At 35.3% G+C, this 19,838-nt stretch overlaps 1 long non-coding RNA gene across 1 annotated transcript; it reads right to left on the bottom strand.

The window, feature by feature from the left end:
* Positions 1 to 3,973: 3,973 nt before the first annotated feature.
* On the bottom strand, positions 3,974 to 18,928 carry LOC140143624 (uncharacterized). The gene is made up of 4 exons (XR_011857779.1): positions 18,692 to 18,928; positions 15,223 to 15,381; positions 9,169 to 9,262; positions 3,974 to 6,929 (listed from the first exon to the last, which is right to left on the bottom strand). It is a non-coding gene; the product is annotated as an uncharacterized lncRNA (long non-coding RNA).
* Positions 18,929 to 19,838: the final 910 nt, after the last annotated feature.

Below are 19,838 nucleotides of genomic sequence, written 5' to 3' on the forward strand. Positions count from 1 at the left end.
AACCCATTTTAGGATCTTGACCATCTTTAACGGTCATAGGGTGAGCTGAAACAAATTGACTCTGATCGACTCATAGTCATAATTCAGCTGAACATTGGAGTGGAAGAATCCTGGGGATTCACTTCAATTTGAAATGGATATAGGTGTAGGCACTTCCGTGAGAGCAAAATGTAAAAAATATGGGGTCATTGGGTGAGAGCATGGTTTTAAGCATTCGGTGAGAGCAAAATGTAAAAAATATCATCGGTGTCATTGGGTGAGAACATAACCTTTTTTTAAATGGAATCTTTGGGTGAGAACCGAAACAGCGCCACACAACCCTCGAAAATCGAATTTCTAGTTCTAAATGGCTTCAAATGTCTTCATTTTTCAAAATAAGCAGCAAAATCAGTGATAAACCAAGTTGCTGTTCAAATTGAACTGGCAAGGGTCTTTGGGTGACAGATCAAATGGAATAAAAATTCCTTTAAAAGGAATAGGGTGGGCAACTGAAAAATTGTCAAGAGAAATGAAAGAATGAGTAAGTCAAGTTCACAATTAAAAACGGAAAATATGACACAACATCGATTTCCAATAGGGGAATAACACAAAACGTATAAACAATGTTAAAAGAGTTTTTAGCTTGATACGTTTATACGTTTGTTATTCCCCCATTGGAGGTTGTGTCATATTTTCCCTGATTTTAATCTGATCTATTGCTTATTCTTTGTTCTCTGCTGGTCAGTTGGAACAGATTTTCCCTGTTTTTATATTAACCCTTCACATCATAACACAAGACGCTTTTATGTTAACATTTTATATAAAACATGGTTATAAAACTTTTGTAGATAATAGTTATTTAAAACATTTTCGTAATCATACCTAGAGTTTTTTTATCATCAGATAGAAAGACTTCTGCTCATCTTCTCTGGTGAGACAACAGGGCTGGGGTATCTTTCCATATCAAAGTTTAAAAATCTGTCATATCAATTTCCTCAATATGTTGTATTGCAACTTATGAGGGGAAATGTTTGATTTTACAATATTTCGATATTATTTTTTAACTTTGTAACTTTATTATGATTAACATAACTGTCCTATAATACCTTATACAAGCATCACCAAGCATTATTTGTCACAAGATTTGAAAAGTAAATAGCCTATGTACACACTGAACACAATGCACATACAAGCTGTAAAAGTACATGCCGAAGCTATCAGTATAAAATGATATATATGACCTTCACGAAGGCTATTAATTTAGCCCAAAGATTAGGAAAACTAGCAAAACTGGTGAACTGGTACTGTTCAAATAAAAACATCTGCAAATCTTGCTGCAATTTCCAAATAGTATTTCTATTACTTAAATAATTATTTTTTTTTTTTTTTTTAATACAAGCACATTACTGCCTATGACGACTTTATCGTATTACTTACATATCAAAATCAAGTAATAATTACAAAACTCGCCGTAAACTATCACCTCTGTGGGTGTTTGGGATATAACCGGCACGAATATTTTCTCAACACTGCGGCATGTGAAAAAGTAGGTCACGCCGCACCCACCCAAAAATAAGGGGTCTTCGGGTGAAAGAGCATCATCCGTCCATATCTAGGTATATCAAACACCCAGATTTGGAAGCATTAATAGTGGATCGGTTTTATGCCGTGTGCATGGTCAGGCTGTCGACACAAATAATAGCACCTATTTCTTAAATAAAGTAAGATGACTTTCTTTTTCAAATTAAAAAATATAATATATTTCTTTCTCTCTTTCAGTAACTTTCTTTTAATTTTAACAAAACATTGCTTTGTCTTTTTAGCATGTTTTTGTCTATAAACACTATCCCTCAATATACTCAAACATGTTCAGCATTCAAACATGTCATCCGTCCATATCTAGGTATATCAAACATCATCCGTCCATATCTAGGTATATCAAACACCCAGATTAGGAAGCATTAATAGTGGATCGGTTTTATGCCGTGTGCATGGTCAGGCTGTCGACACAAATAATAGCAGCACCTATTTCTTACATAAACTAAGATGACTTTCTTTTTCAAATTAAAAAATAATATATTTATATTTGGTTATAATAGTTAAAGAACATTCAAGGCTACTATATATTAGACATCAAAAATCATTTTCCTAAAATTTTATATTCATTTTAAGGGATCCAAAATGAGCGTTTATTATGCTTTCGACAGTATTTTTTGTGGGACATGAGAGCACCTCAGACCTATCGAATTGCATTCTGAATACTGAAGCATGTCTTTCTGATATCAAATAATTTTCATTTTTTAAAAATCACAATATAATATAAAAGTTATCACAACTTATAAAAAGCTAATATTTTTCAAATATTTTATATATAACATTCCTTTAAGTAAATTATTTAAATCTAATGATATATTCTTAAAGTGTATGTAGCAGGGAGGAAAAGCCGACGGTCAATTGAAACTTTTGACCTTTCATATTGAAGATATGGATTTTTTTCCCAAAAAGACCTAATTTGTTTTGGTGTTTTGGGGAAAAAAATCCATATCTTCAATACGAAAGGTCAAAATTTTCAATTGATCGTCGGCTTTTCATCCCACCTACATACACTTTAAGTATAAATCATCAGATTTATAAAGTTTACTTCAAGTACTGTTAAATATCAAAAATATCAATTTTAATGATTTGCCATAAAATGTGTATTAAATTGCGAATTTCAAAAAATCAAAATTATTTGATATCAGAATGACATTCTTCATATTCAGAATGCAATTCGATATGTCTGATGTGCTCTATTGTCCCAAAATAAATACTGTCCAAACGTTCATACCCCAGCCCTTAAGTTCAGATTTCCGGAAATTCCTTAAGGGATCCAAAATGAGCGTTTATTGAGTTTCGACAGTATTTTTGTGGGACATGAGAGCACCTCAGACCTATCGAATTGCATTCTGAATACTGAAGCATGTCTTTCTGATATCAAATAATTTTCATTTTTAAAAATCACAATATAATACAAATTTTATGACAAATTATAAAAATTTGATATTTTTCAAATTTTGATATATAATAGTCCTCGAAGTAAATTATATAAATCGAATGATATATTCTTAAAGTGTATGTAGCAGGGAGGAAAAGCCGACGGTCAATTGAAAATTTTGACCTTTCATATTGAAGATATGGATTTTTTTCCCAAAAAGACCTAATTTGTTTTGGTGTTTTGGGAAAAAATCCATATCTTCAATACTGAAAGGTCAAAATTTTCAATTGATCGTCGGCTTTTCATCCCACCTACATACACTTTAAGTATAAATCATCAGATTTATAAAGTTTACTTCAAGTACTGTTAAATATCAAAATATCAATTTTAATGATTTGCCATAAAATGTGTATTAAATTGCGAATTTCAAAAATCAAAATTATTTGATATCAGAATGACATTCTTCGCATTCAGAATGCAATTCGATATGTCTGATGTGCTATAATGTCCCAAAATAAATACTGTCCAAACGTTTTGAACTGATTTTCTTTCTTTCATTTGTTTTTTCTTCCTTTCTTTTCATATAAAATCGGGCTAATTATCTGTTTGAAGGCAGAATGAATAGGAAAACCATGTTTGTTTGTTTCTTCATTCATTCGAAGGTCTATAAACATTAACCCTCAAACTCAAACATGTTTCACATTTAAACATGTTTACAAAGTGATGACAAGAGTGCGATAATATAGGGGCATTGATTTAATTTTAAACTATAGCTTTTAGCCTTTTATACATGCACATCATATACTTCTAGCAAACACCTACAATGTAAATCCAAACGTTTAGGTTTTAAGCACTTATTTAATCACCCCAGATATGAAGGTGTAACACTTTTAAAACACAAATGTGTTTATTTCGTCCATGGTGTGTTTACAACCTACACACTCTGCGTAATGGATAAACACATTTAGTGTTGCAGTGTTAAACATGTTTAATATCACGAACACTGCACTCAGACACAAATAGACACTAAACCAAACATTCTGTTTAAGTTATCAACACTTTGTTTATTAAAATAAACACACATTGCATTTATTAATTAAACACATGTACATGTAAGTGTTTATCAGGCTGTAACAATTTTTAAACACAGCAAGGTATTTACTTTACCAATACTAAACACAATGTTGAAAATACAGTTGAAATTAAACACATGTACAAAGTACACACATTGGTGTATATACTCTAAACACTTTAAATATTTAGCTATTTCAGTATCAACGTTCATTGAAAAAAATGTTTGACTTATTTAAACACATTTTTTCTTTCTATATGACTTATTAAACATTTTAATACAAATACATAAAATTGATGGATGATATAAACACAAATGTTTAGCAATTTACACATTGTTTACCTAATAAACATGTTACAGAGTGATAAATGAATGTGTTTAATTGCTAAACAGTTTTTATAATGTTTTGGCAAGTCTACCTCTCAGAAATACTGTAATTGTGAGTTGCCAAAACTTCTTAATTATTCATGCAAGCTATAGTAAATATATAAATATCTCACAAAAGTAACTACCCCCTCCCCTTAAATAACAGCCATTACTCAAAAATGGGCAATTGTATTACAAATCTGTAAAATTTGTTTATTTCTGCACATTTTAACACCTCATTTGTAGCAATTATCTAAATATTGACGTCATGGCATACATTTAAATCAATGTAACCCAAGATTTGAAAGTTGCAGTAAATTCTATTGATTTGTATTCAATATAATGGATGGAAATCTCTGTAAAGATATCCCAGAGTGTTTTTGCATTGTTGTTTTTACAAGTGCAATTTTCAAATCTGGACCTCACTACATTAAATTGACCTGTGTTTAATTGAATACCTGAGTGGAAGAAGGACTCAACTCCATTTTACCAAAATGAGTTTATCATATCTTAGAAGACCTGTACCGTTGTCATTGCAACATATATCATTTTGAAGGTATGTTATAATGTAAACTGGCCTCAAAAAGAAACTTATAATTTTTCACATGGTCATATCTTAAAATCCTCTCCATAAAAATGAACAAAAATTGCACACAGGATTACTTCAATACTCTACTCTAAACACATGTCAGTAACCAAGCAGTTGTTCAACTGACACAACAGCAAAATGCACTGACATGGAATACCTTTCTGGACCAAAATTCACATCCCAACAGATTTCCTTTGTTGGGTTCCAATTATTCGCCTGTGAATGTGATCCCGGAAGCTGTTCCGGATGTGTCAGTTGGACAACTGCTTGGTTACTGAAGTGTGTTTAGAGTAGAGTATTTAAGTTATCCTGTGTGTAATTTATGTGCATGTACAGGCGAATAATTGGAACCCAACAAAAGAAATCTGTTGGGATGTGAATTTTGGTCCAGGAAGGTGTTCCATGTCAGTGCATTTTGCTGTTGTGTCAGTTGGACAACTGCTTGGTTACTGACATGTGTTTAGAGTAGACTATTGAAGTAATCCTGTGTGCAATTTTTGTTCATTTTTATGCAGAGGATTTTAAGATATGACCTTGTAAAAAATTATAAGTTTCTTTTTGAGGCCAGTTTATGTTCATGTACCAGTACTCAAAAACAGTCTATCTCTTAAAACTTTTCCAAATAGTGTGTTTTTTGTTAGTATCTCAAAGAAAGTGTTGATGGAGTTGGGCTCTTCTTCCACTCAGGTATTCAGTTGTTTTCTGGGCTATCGTATCAAATGAGGTGTTAAAATGCACAGAAATAAATTCTGCTTCCAACGTATTTTACAGATTTGTAATTCAATAGCCTGTTTTTTAATAATGGCCATTATTTAAGGGGGGTTAGTTGTTTTCTTTAAGATGTTTACAATTGAAATGTAAATGGAGAAGCAATCCAAAAATACTGGGGGGGGGGTAAAAACATTGATTTTGAGACCATAAAAACATCAGACTTTTTATAGTTTATATACCGGTATAGGCTCAATTATATAGTTTTCAAAAACACTGGAAACTCAAAATTTGTTTTTGATACACTTTTTGAAATCTAGAAACTTCTAAAAATACATCTTGCATGAACAGTTAAGTTACAAAAAAAACCCCAGTATATCTTAAGGTTAACACAGCCTAAATGTCTGACATAAAATTTTGAATCCATTTCGAAAACTGTTCTGTAATTATTGGTAATTGTCACTTAAATCAACCATTGGTGGGATGAATGTTAGACAGTCGGGTACATGCAGGGACACAATCACCCCATTAAAAAAGTATGACATTGTTCATGATGTTCAATTTGTTCTTCCATAGCCCAGTGCAATTTTTGCCAGCAATACTGTTAAATACCACATGCTTTGTGTGCAATTGACTAATAAAAGTAGAAAATTGTATCTTGATTTAGGACTATAAATAATGAGAACCCATTTTTTTTTTTTTTTGTTGAGGAATTTATCATCATGCAAAGTTTTGGTTTCTCAATATTATAACCCTAAATTATAGGTAATTTTCAGTGACGCTTTCTTAGTCAGGTGACACAAAGCATGCAAAATTTGTATATTTTACACTACACATATTTCAGGCAAAAATGCACACAAGGCTATTCAAGTTCAATGTTGATTTTTTTCAGAGGGTTATCACTCCCCTGTCCCCAGCAGTACACAACAGGTTACAGGTACTCAAATTGAAACACATAAAACAAGATATCAAGTTGACAATTTAAATATAGTCAACTGGACTTACTATTTTTGTCTAGATTTCCAGTTGACTAGATTTAAATTATTTGATATTTTTTATACCTGGGTAACTGAGAATATACACAAATACATTTACAAGGCAATCAGTTGGAGAAAGGCACCTGCAGAGCTATCCATACACTGTATGTTCACACCATCTCCTACAATGTAGTTGGTTTCGTTGAATATTACAAGATGAGGCAGCTCACCACTCTTCAATGCAGCGTTGATATTTGACACATCCTGTCATAAAAACACAAAAGGAATCATTATAATTCATGTGTAGCCTAAATATTTAAAACCAGGTTATAGGAATTAAATCAGCGCTTTCAAATAAAAGCCCGCCCTTGCGCCAAATACCCATGAAAGTAGGCGCGGACCAAAATTTCCTACAGTACGGGTCCGCGTGACCCGTAAAAATTGAACCAAGCAAAGATCAGAAAATCCTAGTTTTTTTGTTCCACAGGAAAATCTGGTTCACGTGATACATCCCGCTCCCTGGGGTACACTTCATTTTTCTTTCCCTTCAAGTTTTCAACCCGGGTTTTCAATTTTCTACAATGTACACTGCAAATGTTCCCGAACACATGACGCTTCTCAGACGCGTCCGAGGTGTTCATAATTGTCTCTTTAGAACACTAGTGTATTTGAAAATATGATAAGCCTTGCACATTAGTGTTCTTTTAGTATAATGTAGAACACATAATATTGATCAGACGTGTCACAAGTGTTCTGAATGATTATATTGAATACTGGTGTTCAAAAATGGAACGCATGAGCAGATAGAGGCGTTGGAGAGCTGCGACGTGTCAGCGAGAAATACACGGTGCGCCTTTGAAGGAGGGATATAAGTAACAACAACAACAACAATGGCGATGCAACGTGGAAACGCTCCCGGGAAACGCTATTCCAAACTGTCTTTTTCAAGACAAATGGGATGATATTGAGAGTAAATTCGAAGGATTTAGAGAAGAATGAAATTCAGGGCAACTTTGGGAGCGACTCGGAGCCCGTATTAGAGTCACGCGGTAGCATATCTGTTGACAGCGATGAACAAGCATCGGAGAGACACAGGAGGGTGACTACATGGCCGAGCGATTAATGCGTTGCGCTGTCAGCCGGGAGATACGATCGGCGAGGGTTCGAGCCTTGGGCTTGCCTTTAGGTGAAAACTCTCTGATTTCATCGAATTCTTCGAACACCGCCATTATCTTGTTTATACTACAACAAATGTACCATGCATTTGTTTATTGTCGAGTAATGAGATTTTGAAAATGTATAAATAAAGGTTGAACACCAGCATTCTGAAAATCAATGTTTGAACACGTGTCATGTGTTAAAAACCGTTACATTTCTTTCATGTGTCCGAGGTGTTCATAGATAGTAATTTTGAACACCAGAGTTTAAAGGATTAGAACATGTTACACTAGTGTTCTGAGGTAATAACACCTGTGTTCTCTACATTAACACTAGTGTTCTCTAAATAAGTTGAACACGTGTCATGTGTTAAAAAACCGTTACATTAATGAACGCGTTCCATGTGTTCTGGCCAATTTACAGTGTACATACTGTGATCGCCGTAGCTAATTCTCTCTCTTGAAATTTCAAAGGCAAGGGTCCGGGGTCGGACCCTTGAAAATTGGTGAGAACCCTTGAAATTTCAAAGGCAAGGGTCCAGAGGACCCTTGGATGTTTCTTATTTCGAGGCCTGAATTAAATAAATCTCGTTTTTTATTATCTTGCAACATTATATTTTAAATATTAATTGATTAACTTTTAAGTCTTAAAAGACTTCAGAGCAAAAGATATTAACTTGTACAGTGGGAGGATAGAGTGGGCAAAGAAAAGGAAGGAGAGAAGAGAGGAGAGCAAAGGACACCTGATTCACAGTTTGGTCCATGTCTAAGTTATCAAAAAGCTCGAAGTCACTTTCTGATTTGACATGTGCATCTAGATAGTTTTTGTTTTGTTTGTTTTCTTTCTTCTTTTGCCTGGATTACTCATTCAGTGGATGTTTTAAGGTATCATATGTTCTTCCATGAGGCCCAGGGGTCACATTTAAATAGTAACACTTTATTGGAGAATTTTATAGTAACACTTTAGTGAAGAAATATTGCATAGCAAATAACTAGCTAAAAAAACCTCAATATGGTATTAATTTTAGGGATTTTGCCCAGTTTATACTAAATATATTATATATTGTTATACAAAAAATTCTCGGACAAGCAGCAGTTAGCATCTTGCATGATTGTCGGAAGTTTGTGGTGCTCTGCGTGGATTCAACTTGTATGATGCGACGATACATGCGCATTTATCGTGCATATTTTACAGTGTATTTTGTGTGTATCACACAAAATTGCATTTAACTGTACATGCACTGTTTGAGATTTTTTTGTTTCAGTCAGCAGTACAAAAATGCACACAATTCACAGAAGTTCACTTGAAACAAGGGAATATGGTATGTGATACCAGGTGTACTAACCTCTTTGATGATGATAATAGACTTTGTCTTGTCTCCCTTTCCCGATCCAATATAATGCGGAACACTTCTCCATAGCTTGTATGGCACATATCATCTGTCAATCAAAAAAAAAAAAAATTTAGAATGTTTACCTTTACCTTAAGTCTTCTTAAATTTAATAACTATATGAATACAATCATCAACCAATTCAAGACATTGGTGCAAATGCTCAATTTTGTTGCTAAATTGAGTTAGGCATGGTTTTGTATAAGGTTGGTGAGCTATAATACACGCATTGTTGGCACTCATAGAATGAAATAGCAATTTTCTTTGTTTTACCTCATTTGTTTGGCATAATAATTAATTCATCATAAATGTGACTTGTTTTCTGGTATTTTCAGTGACAAAGCCAGCTCAAGCAGTACCGGTACTTGTGTCCTTCAGTTTGTTCATTCGTTTGTACATTCACACTTGCACTGGAAGGTAACCCTTTAGCGTTTGTGCAGTGTCTCCTTAAAATGTCTTGCGAATTTGGAATTTACACACATTACCGGTAGTGAATTAAATCCAAATATTTGTGGATTAATTGAAAAATTAAATAACATCATGTTTAGTTCTGTATTACTTATTGACAGTGTAAAAGGTTTTTTCAAAATATTGTACAATTACGAAAATATGACTTTAAGGGCAGAGTAATGGAAGAGAACATGCCCTTTTCCAGCTTCATTATTTCCCAAGTTTAAGTCCAAAGTATATAAAACATTTTGGAATGGAAACAAAAGTCAGGGAAGCATTATAGTAAGATCAGATTTAAACAATTTAAATGTTTAGTTTTTGAAGTTCACAACATTGATTTTGAAAATGACCAGACATACAAAATTACAATTTTATATTTTCAGCAAAATTAATACAGAAATAGATCAGCTGAGAAACAATGAAAAGGTCAAACTAAAAAGCCACTAAAAAACTGAATATGACAAAATGTATTTTAGAAATCATTAACATGTATTATATACACATTTAAGTGTTTATTACATTATCAGTTCAGAATATTTTAGATTATAAATTTGATGTCAGTTCTGATAATATAATATCCCTTACCTAAATACATACCCTTCAAATAACCTTCACATAGTCTTTCATATTATAGCCTTCGATTGCTGTTTGAATATTATAAATATAATAGCCTTCAAATCATTACAATGGAGTTGAATACAGCAAATAGTATTCGAATATTATATAATAGTCTTCAAATACTATTTAGTCTTCGCATAGTCTTCTATAGAGCCGAAATATGCAAATGAGTTGAAGACTATTTGAAGGCTATACTGAATAGTATTGGAAGGCTATATCGATGAATAGTATCCGAAGGCTATAATAATAGTATTCGGAAGGATTTTGATTGAAGATTGTTGCAGGCAGTTGAATGTGTAGATCTGAAGATTAACAAAGGCTACCACATCAGCCAGGGCATTCCCAACATCAACAATCAACTGATTGTGATGCAATTGCGTCATCATGCGAGCACACATATGGACACGGCCCTGGGCACAGAAAACTTGGCCGGCCAAGGTAAACTCCTCTGGCAATTAGTGATCCATCATCCCTGTCGCGTGCTTGTCTGCAGCACCCAAGAGGTCCGTGATTCCGCACCTGATAAAAAGTTTTCTCCTTTCTTACTACATTTCCTTTCCCTCGCCAAAAAGCCCCTGCTTATAATTCGGTTAGGGTTAATGCAGGCTCTGTTATTTGCAGTCCCTGCCTCCCGGGCTACTAGCGAGGGCGTAATTTTGGAAACCGTCCCAGCTAAGTTCTGGCGGGGCAGTCAATATTTTACATCCCCAGGCAAGTCGGACGGCCGGCCTGCCCCATGCATGATCCCGGAGCAACCACCGGAATAGATCACAAAACGTGAATGAATCTGAGACTCAAATAATAATATCAAAGAACCTAGATTCCCCCTGGTAAAATGCCCAGGTAAATGGGTATACAGATCAGCTGCTTCCCCACTTACGACCCTGCACCGTCGAGTACTCTTTAATAACATCCTGGGTAGATCCCGACCCTTTCTATGCATATTACATCGATCCCCATATAAGTCCCGGCTATGTCCCGGTAGTGTGGTGACCAAAATAAATATAAAGTGGTTACATTCCCGCGGCTAAGTCCCTGCTATTGCCTGCATCCCGGGGTATGGGGATTGCAATTGACAGGTGCCACACACTGCATCATGCATGTAAGTGTCATCCCTTAATTGAATAATCATGGATTATATTTATGTTGAATCAGATCACATTCTTTAACATTTGATCTAGCAATTAAACACTAAACTTAAATTATCAATCAAATGAATGACTGCATGCAAGTCCTCATATTACCTAAATACATACCCTTCAAATAACCTTCACATAGTCTTTCATATTATAGCCTTCGATTGCTGTTTGAATATTATAAATATAATAGCCTTCAAATCATTACAATGGAGTTGAATACAGCAAATAGTATTCGAATATTATATAATAGTCTTCAAATACTATTTAGTCTTCGCATAGTCTTCTATAGAGCCGAAATATGCAAATGAGTTGAAGACTATTTGAAGGCTATACTGAATAGTATTGGAAGGCTATACGATGAATAGTATCCGAAGGCTATATGAATAGTATTCGGAAGGATTTTGATTGAAGATTGTTGCAGGCAGTTGAATGTGTAGATCTGAAGATTAACAAAGGCTACCACATCAGCCAGGGCATTCCCAACATCAACAATCAACTGATTGTGATGCAATTGCGTCATCATGCGAGCACACATATGGACACGGCCCTGGGCACAGAAAACTTGGCCGGCCAAGGTAAACTCCTCTGGCAATTAGTGATCCATCATCCCTGTCGCGTGCTTGTCTGCAGCACCCAAGAGGTCCGTGATTCCGCACCTGATAAAAAAGTTTTCTCTCCTTTCTTACTACATTTCCTTTCCCCTCGCCAAAAAGCCCCTGCTTATAATTCGGTTAGGGTTAATGCAGGCTCTGTTATTTGCAGTCCCTGCCTCCCGGGGCTACTAGCGAGGACGTAATTTTGGAAACCGTCCCAGCTAAGTCCTGGCGGGGCAGCCAATATTTTCTTGTACATCCAGGCAAGTCGGACGGCCGGCCTGCCCCATGATCCCGGAGCAACCACCGGAATAGATCACAAAACGTGAATGAATCTGAGACTCAAATAATAATATCAAAGAACCTAGATTCCCCTGGTAAAATGCCCAGGTAAATGGGTATACAGATCAGCGTTTCCCCCACTTACGACCCTGCACCGTCGAGTACTCTTTAATAACATCCTGGGTAGATCCCGACCCTTTCTATGCATATTACATCGATCCCCATATAAGTCCCGGCTATGTCCCGGTAGTGTGGTGACCAAAATAAATATAAAGTGGTTACATTCCAGGCTAAGTCCCTGCTATTGCCTGCATCCCGGGTATGGGGATTGCAATTGACAGGTGCCACACACTGCATCATGCATGTAAGTGTCATCCCTTAATTGAATAATCATGGATTATATTTATGTTGAATCAGATCACATTCTTTAACATTTGATCTAGCAATTAAACACTAAACTTAAATTATCAATCAAATGAATGACTGCATGCAAGTCCTCATATATGCATGCTTGCATGATTGTATGAAAACAATAACAAGGACCATGGTTTTGTATGTGCAAACTGCAAAATTGGAAATGTATGTGGAATACATAGGTACCGTACTATAAGTTTACATTTTTACTCCTTTTTTTGTGCACAGCTGAAGGTCCAAATGACTTACCTGATGATTACAGCACATTATAAGTTCACACAAACCATTTAAACATGTACATACAATGTACAATACCCAAAATGATGATGAAAAATCCCAATATTTCCTCTAAGCATGCAGCCAGTGCACTTCCACTCATAACTGCCATTTTAGATTTGAAATAGTTTGACCTGGCCATGACCTATAATTATTTCTACTTCCTGAATAGTATTTGAAGAGTATTTGAAGACTGTAATTGCATTCATGTTGGGTAAGGGTATATTGAATACTATAATACCCTTCAACTAGTACATGATACTATTCAACACTATTCGAGATAACTGAATCGAATAGTATTTCAGCTTGAATGGTGTTGAATGGTATAACACCAGTATAATACTCTTCGAATATTATTTGAAGAGTATTTGAAGACTATAATAGTATTCATGTTGGGTAAGTATGCATGCTTGCATGATTGTATGAAAACAATAACAAGGACCATGGTTTTGTATGTGCAAACTGCAAAATTGGAAATGTATGTGGAATACATAGGTACCGTACTATAAGTTTACATTTTTACTCCTTTTTTTGTGCACAGCTGAAGGTCCAAATGACTTACCTGATGATTACAGCACATTATAAGTTCACACAAACCATTTAAACATGTACATACAATGTACAATACCCAAAATGATGAAAAAATCCCAATATTTCCTCTAAGCATGCAGCCAGTGCACTTCCACTCATAACTGCCATTTTAGATTTGAAATAGTTTGACCTGGCCATGACCTATAATTATTTCTACTTCCTGAATAGTATTTGAAGAGTATTTGAAGACTGTAATTGCATTCATGTTGGGTAAGGGTATATTGAATACTATAATACCCTTCAACTAGTACATGATACTATTCAACACTATTCGAGATAACTGAATCGAATAGTATTTCAGCTTGAATGGTGTTGAATGGTATAACACCAGTATAATACTCTTCGAATATTATTTGAAGAGTATTTGAAGACTATAATAGTATTCATGTTGGGTAAGGGATATATATGCATGTAAATTTGATGCCTACATTATACAGTATAACTGTATTTTTGAGGTATATCGCATTTGTGATTTGTCTTGAAATTTATTGGGGCAACATAACATTGTTAAAAATACAAGTGTTTCCTGCTACATAATCGGTTGTCTGTGATTTTCAAACCTTTTTGAATATGTGAAAAATTACACTTGTATTTCCACTTCTTTTATTATCCTGTCGGAATGACTTGTATCTTACTATAATTCACCAGACTCTGTCTGTTTGTTTGTGTGTTTGTCTGTCCGCCTCTTTTCTCGGCGACTGGGGGTCGCGCGTTCCTCAAACTTGGTGGGTGGGTGCAGCTTGGTATGAGGAAGAACAAGTTTATATTGGTTAGTGGGTCAAGGTCACCCAAGGTCATCCAGGGGTCAAATTAGTAAAAACTGTTTTTCTCAGAAACTGGGGGTCGCACGTTCCTCAAACTTGACGGGTGGGTGCGTCTTGACCCGGTACAGAATAAGTTTGTATTGGTTAGTGGGTCAAGGTCACCAGAGGTCATCTAGGGGTCAATTTTGTAAAAACTGTCATATGGGCATGAAACTTGGTGGGTAGGTGCATCTTGACCTAGGACAGAACAAGTTTGTATTGATTAGTGGGTCAAGGTCACCCAGGGGTCATCTGAGGTCAAATTAGTAAAAACTGTTTTCCGCCTATTTTCTCAGAGACTAGGGGTCGCACGTTCCCATCAAACTTGGTGGTTGGGTGCATCTGGACCCCAGACAGAACATGTTTGTTTCAGTTAATGGGCCAAGATCACCCGAGGTCATCCAGGGGTCATATGAGGTCAAATTCGTAAAAACTATCGTATGGGCATGAAACTTGGTGGGTACAGTCAACTTTTATAGTCAAATTTTTGGAAGGTCATTTTGGGGTCATCCGGGGTCATCTGAGGTCAAATTAGTAAAAAAATGTTGTATGCGCATGAAACTTGGTGCGTACAGTCACCTTTTAGAGTCAAATTTTTGGAAGGTCATTTTGGGGTCATCCAAGGTCAAATTACTAAAAACTGTCAAATGGGCATGAAACGTGGTGGGTACAGTTACCAGCCAGGTAATCGCGACAGCCGAGAACCGCCAAATACGGGTAACCACCTAGTACAACATAATATGGGAAGGTGATTTACATCTGACAATGTCATTCAGGCAGGATAATAAATGAAGAAACTGAAAAAAAAACACCGAAATACTGGTACCGATAATATGTATTTACCATGGCCACACAAACATGTAAATATAGCTCCTTGGTTGCCTCATGTTGGACTCTTGAAGAGAAGCTTCTTCACAATAACATCTAGGTGCTGAGAAGGTGTCCAGTAGAAGAATCACAGTCTGCGACAACACATGTAGATGCATCATATAACCGGCAAGTCTGCAAAAGACAACATAACAAGAATAAATTAGTAAAACTGCTGTGTAAAATCACCACTGAACAATAAATAATAATATTATTAGTTATTAGGTGAAGCGGAGGTATGGTACGGGAAATTATCGTGCGCGATGTGTCATACTGGGTGAAGCTGAAGGCTGAACCCAGTATGACACTGAGCGCACAATAATTTCCCGTACCAAACCGACGCTGAACCTAATAATGAATTTATCATACCACTAAGTCATTCTAAATATTGAAATAATTACGTTTTTAAACATTTTAATTCCTGCTAAATAGGAAAAATATTACAAAAATAGATGACTGTTCCGCGTATTACAGGTTGCGTGCATTTTACGCGCCGGTTTACGCTGATTCGCCTTTATACGCTTACCTCGCCCAGTACACGCATATCGGCCTTGTAAATACGCTCTCACTGTAGATATAAAGCGTAAAATACGCACTCACTGACAAGATACGAAAATATATTAGGTTAGCGGTGTTCTTTGATGTTTACCTTAGTGGTATGATAAAAACAAACACCCACTTGTTGTGTCGCGATCGGCTGCGGTGTGAGTGGTGTCATGCTTCAGTGAATCTGACTCGATTTTGAATGCAATGATCTCTACTCTCTAGCCTCAAATGTGAACCTAATTGGTGAGCAAATTTGTGACTAGACTTCTCGAGCAAGTTCAGAATGGCAAATTTCAGAAGCATCATTTGATTCATTTGAATAATTACATTTTTTTGTACACAGAAATATCATTTTATTTATATTGAAGATTTAAGCTTGCACTGATCATGACTATAAAACCGGGAGCCTGTAAAAAGGAAGTAAAGCTCACACATTTTCTTTGTCAGGGTTCTTTGTGTACAATGTAGTGTGATACTGATACCGTACTTCAATGTAAATGACAAATTATTACAGGCACGACACACTTTTCTTGTTTTAAGCTGTCTGCAAAAGTAACGAGCTTTGGGGCGAGTTTACAAATTACAATAATTATTTAATTTCTTGGTCGGCATGACGTCACGATCATAGATCGCTTCATCTCATTGGTTGTTTTTGCCAGGGTTTAGCTGTTCCATCTTAGCCCTCGGACACAACAAAATTGCTAAATTTATATTTAATTATATTATTTTAATTTTTGAAAAAAAAAAAAAAAAAATAACTTTTAATGACTTTTACTTGCTACTTTCTAACATGAATCATATATCAACAATAATGATGAATAAACAAACAGCATAACTGCACTTAATATACTATGTGTAAAAGTAAGCATATTAATAAAATAATTAAATGCTGACTCCCGTCAAAACGGGTTGATAATTAGTTGTGATAGGCCTACTAAATAAAGAAAATAATAGATAATTAATAATTAAAAGTCACCTTGTCCTATTTTTAAAATCATGAACAGTAAACTCAGAATCAATTGTGAAGGGCCTAAGCATTAAAGGAGTATTTCCGATTTCGTGATCCTAGCATCCTCTTTTTACGACATTTTCCAGTAGATATCCATGAAAAAAGCTTATTATTCCCAAAATTTCAGTTGATTCCGATTATGCATGATTACGTGTATATACTGCTCCATAGACAATGTGTTGTAATTTTGTTCTGGAATACCAGAACGAAATTCAAATTTCAAGATATCTTTGCTAAACGAATTAATCTGCAAGAAATATTTTGTACATACCCGGTAATAAACATAAATGTAACCAGAGGTTTCCAGTGATATATAAATCTCAACTTTTTTTTTTTTTTTTTGGGGGATGATGCTGTGCTGGGGGATCACACATCCTCATTTTGTGATCCACGCACAGCCTCATCCCCACTTCTCTCAAAAAAGTTGAGATTTTTATACCACTGGATACCTCTAACTACATAATGTTTATGTACCGAATATTTCTTGCAGATTAATTAGCTTAATTATAGCCAAAATATTAAATTCTCGATCATGAGAGCCAACTTGGTACGCACCTAGTTATTTCCGCTTGGCGTATTACATAAATACCGGGCGCTTACGGGCGCAAACACAGCTTTTGAGAATTGACCAATCACACGATCGTTGCTAGGCAAGGTCAAGATTCGGTCATGCAGGTCGCGCGATTGTGTTATTCTATGAAAAGTACGCTGACACAGAAGGTACATCCTCTCATGATCGAGAAATTGTTATTTTGGCTATAGCAAATTTGAATTTCGTTCTGGTATACCAGAACGAAATTACAACAGTGGCCTATGCCATGAGCAGTGTAATACACATAAGGCCCTTCGCACTTGATTATTAGTTTCCTGTTTACCGCCCGCGTCCAAAATTGAAAATCTCAAAAAAATTAATTATTTTATCTTTATTTCTAATTTTCTCCTTTAAAATAACTTTCAACAACTTTTACTTGCCATTTTCTAACTTTAATAATATCAACAATAATGATGAATGAACAAAGAGTACAACTCCACCTTCACTTATTTATAAAATCAAATATAGTTGTGAAATAATTAAATGCCCGCCCTAGTCAAAACGAGTCAATAGTTGCTTGTAATAGTTCAAACTAAATAAAGAAAATAAAAGATAATTAATAATTAATAATTAAAAGTCACCTCGTCCCTTTTTCAAAATCTTTAACAGGAAACTATAAATAATCAAGTGCGAAGGGCCTAATCATGTTTAACTCGCAAACGCAAAATCGGAATCAACAAAACTTTTGGGAATAAGCTTTTTTCATGGATATCTACTGAAAAATATCATAACTTAGCTTAGAAGATGCTAGGCTAGCACTCAGGATCACGAAATGAAGTGTTATTGTAAAAATTAAAGAAAGATATTAGGCCAAGTAAAATAAAAAACATGTTTCACGTCCGGGTTTTTGAAAAAAAGGAGGAAGAGGGGGCTTTTTATTTTTTATCGCAAAATAGGTGTAAATACCCATAATTAGAGCTGTTTTAGCATATACAATAATGCCTGGAAAAAGGAGGAGGCCTCTTTTTATTTGTTATTCTGAGAGATAGGCCCCCTCTAACTCTCACAAAACCTTATAAAAGTGTTTCTTGTATATTAGCAAGGCTATAGAAAGCATCTCTACTTCCTAGACATATTTTTTGAAAAGTTATAACTGAATTTCAAAAATAAAAATAAAATTGAAGAAACCTCAAAAAAGGAAGCGGGAGGGGACGTGAAACATGTTTTATTTTTTATTTGGCCTTAAAAGTTGATATTTAATTGTTCGATATGGGATAACATTTTTACTGTTTGGGTTCACTTTGCATAATTATTTATGAATTAGTACTCAATTAGATCATAAAAATATTGGAACTTACGTCGTCGTTGGGTTCTCATCGGCAGAGCATTGGCCATTGGCATTGCAGAGTGAGTCAGTCATTCAGTAAGCTTACAACATGTACAAGTTACATGCTAACGCCTTGGGCTTGGCTTTGGTTGTTGAAACACGGAACTTGCGATAAAGAAACCGCATTCTTTTTCTTCCTTTTTGACAATAGTACTACACCGTCCGTGATCATGATACAATTTAATTTTACCTGGTAACTTCGGCTTGAGGAGTAATTATAAATTGATATGATATTTTTTTATTTGAACTTTAAATAAAAAATACGGAAATCGTCTCGTTGTTTTTCATAAATGCAGCTCGTATGAATTGTCGCCAGATATGGTGAGGGCGCTATCACTCTCATTTGGCAGAATTCCTCGATTTGAGAGTAACTCTCAAACGAGCTATTTTATGGATTTGAGAGACTCTCATATTGGACAATTCTTCGATCTGTGAGTACTCTCAAATGAGGGTTTTCCTGGATTTGAGAGACTCTCAAACTGGACATTTCATCGATTTGAGTGCTCTCAAAGCAACTCTCAGATCGAGGAATTCCTTTGCTCACATAACTCGGGACAGACAACAAAATATAAAATCAAACAGTAAAAACTACATGCTGTAGCTTAAAAACAAATTCAAGTCAAAAACTGGAGGCAAATTCAAATAAAACTCAGTAGCTAAGATAACAAGCTCAGAGCAAAATAAGCTGTGTCTTTACTCAATGAAAACAAGTTCACTACAATATGTTCATACACTATGTAACAGCGTGTGTGAATTAGAATTTCAGATTAAAGGGTCAGGCATTGGGTTATAATTTACCTGATTTAGATTTCTGAAGCTAGTGAAGTAGCATCACAGGGCATAGGATGGGTAATGTGCCCCAATGAAAGTGACAATTTTGACAATTCCATTGAAAATTGCTTTAAAAAATGTCTAGTGCACCTCAATCAGCCTCAGTGTCCCCTAGCTCCCCACCCCTAATCAAATGCCTCATGCTACACCACTTTGACAGAGTTGCATGGCCATTTGATTCTTTAAAATATCACAACTTCTCTGCAGTGGCGTAACCAGTGGGGTGGCTGGGGCAAGCTGCCCCCCACCCCCCGCACACAAAAAAACTGGGAAGAAGAGCAAAAAAT

Source organism: Amphiura filiformis, unplaced genomic scaffold (genome assembly GCF_039555335.1).
Source record: "Amphiura filiformis unplaced genomic scaffold, Afil_fr2py scaffold_24, whole genome shotgun sequence".
In the NCBI taxonomy this organism is placed as follows: domain Eukaryota; kingdom Metazoa; phylum Echinodermata; class Ophiuroidea; order Amphilepidida; family Amphiuridae; genus Amphiura; species Amphiura filiformis.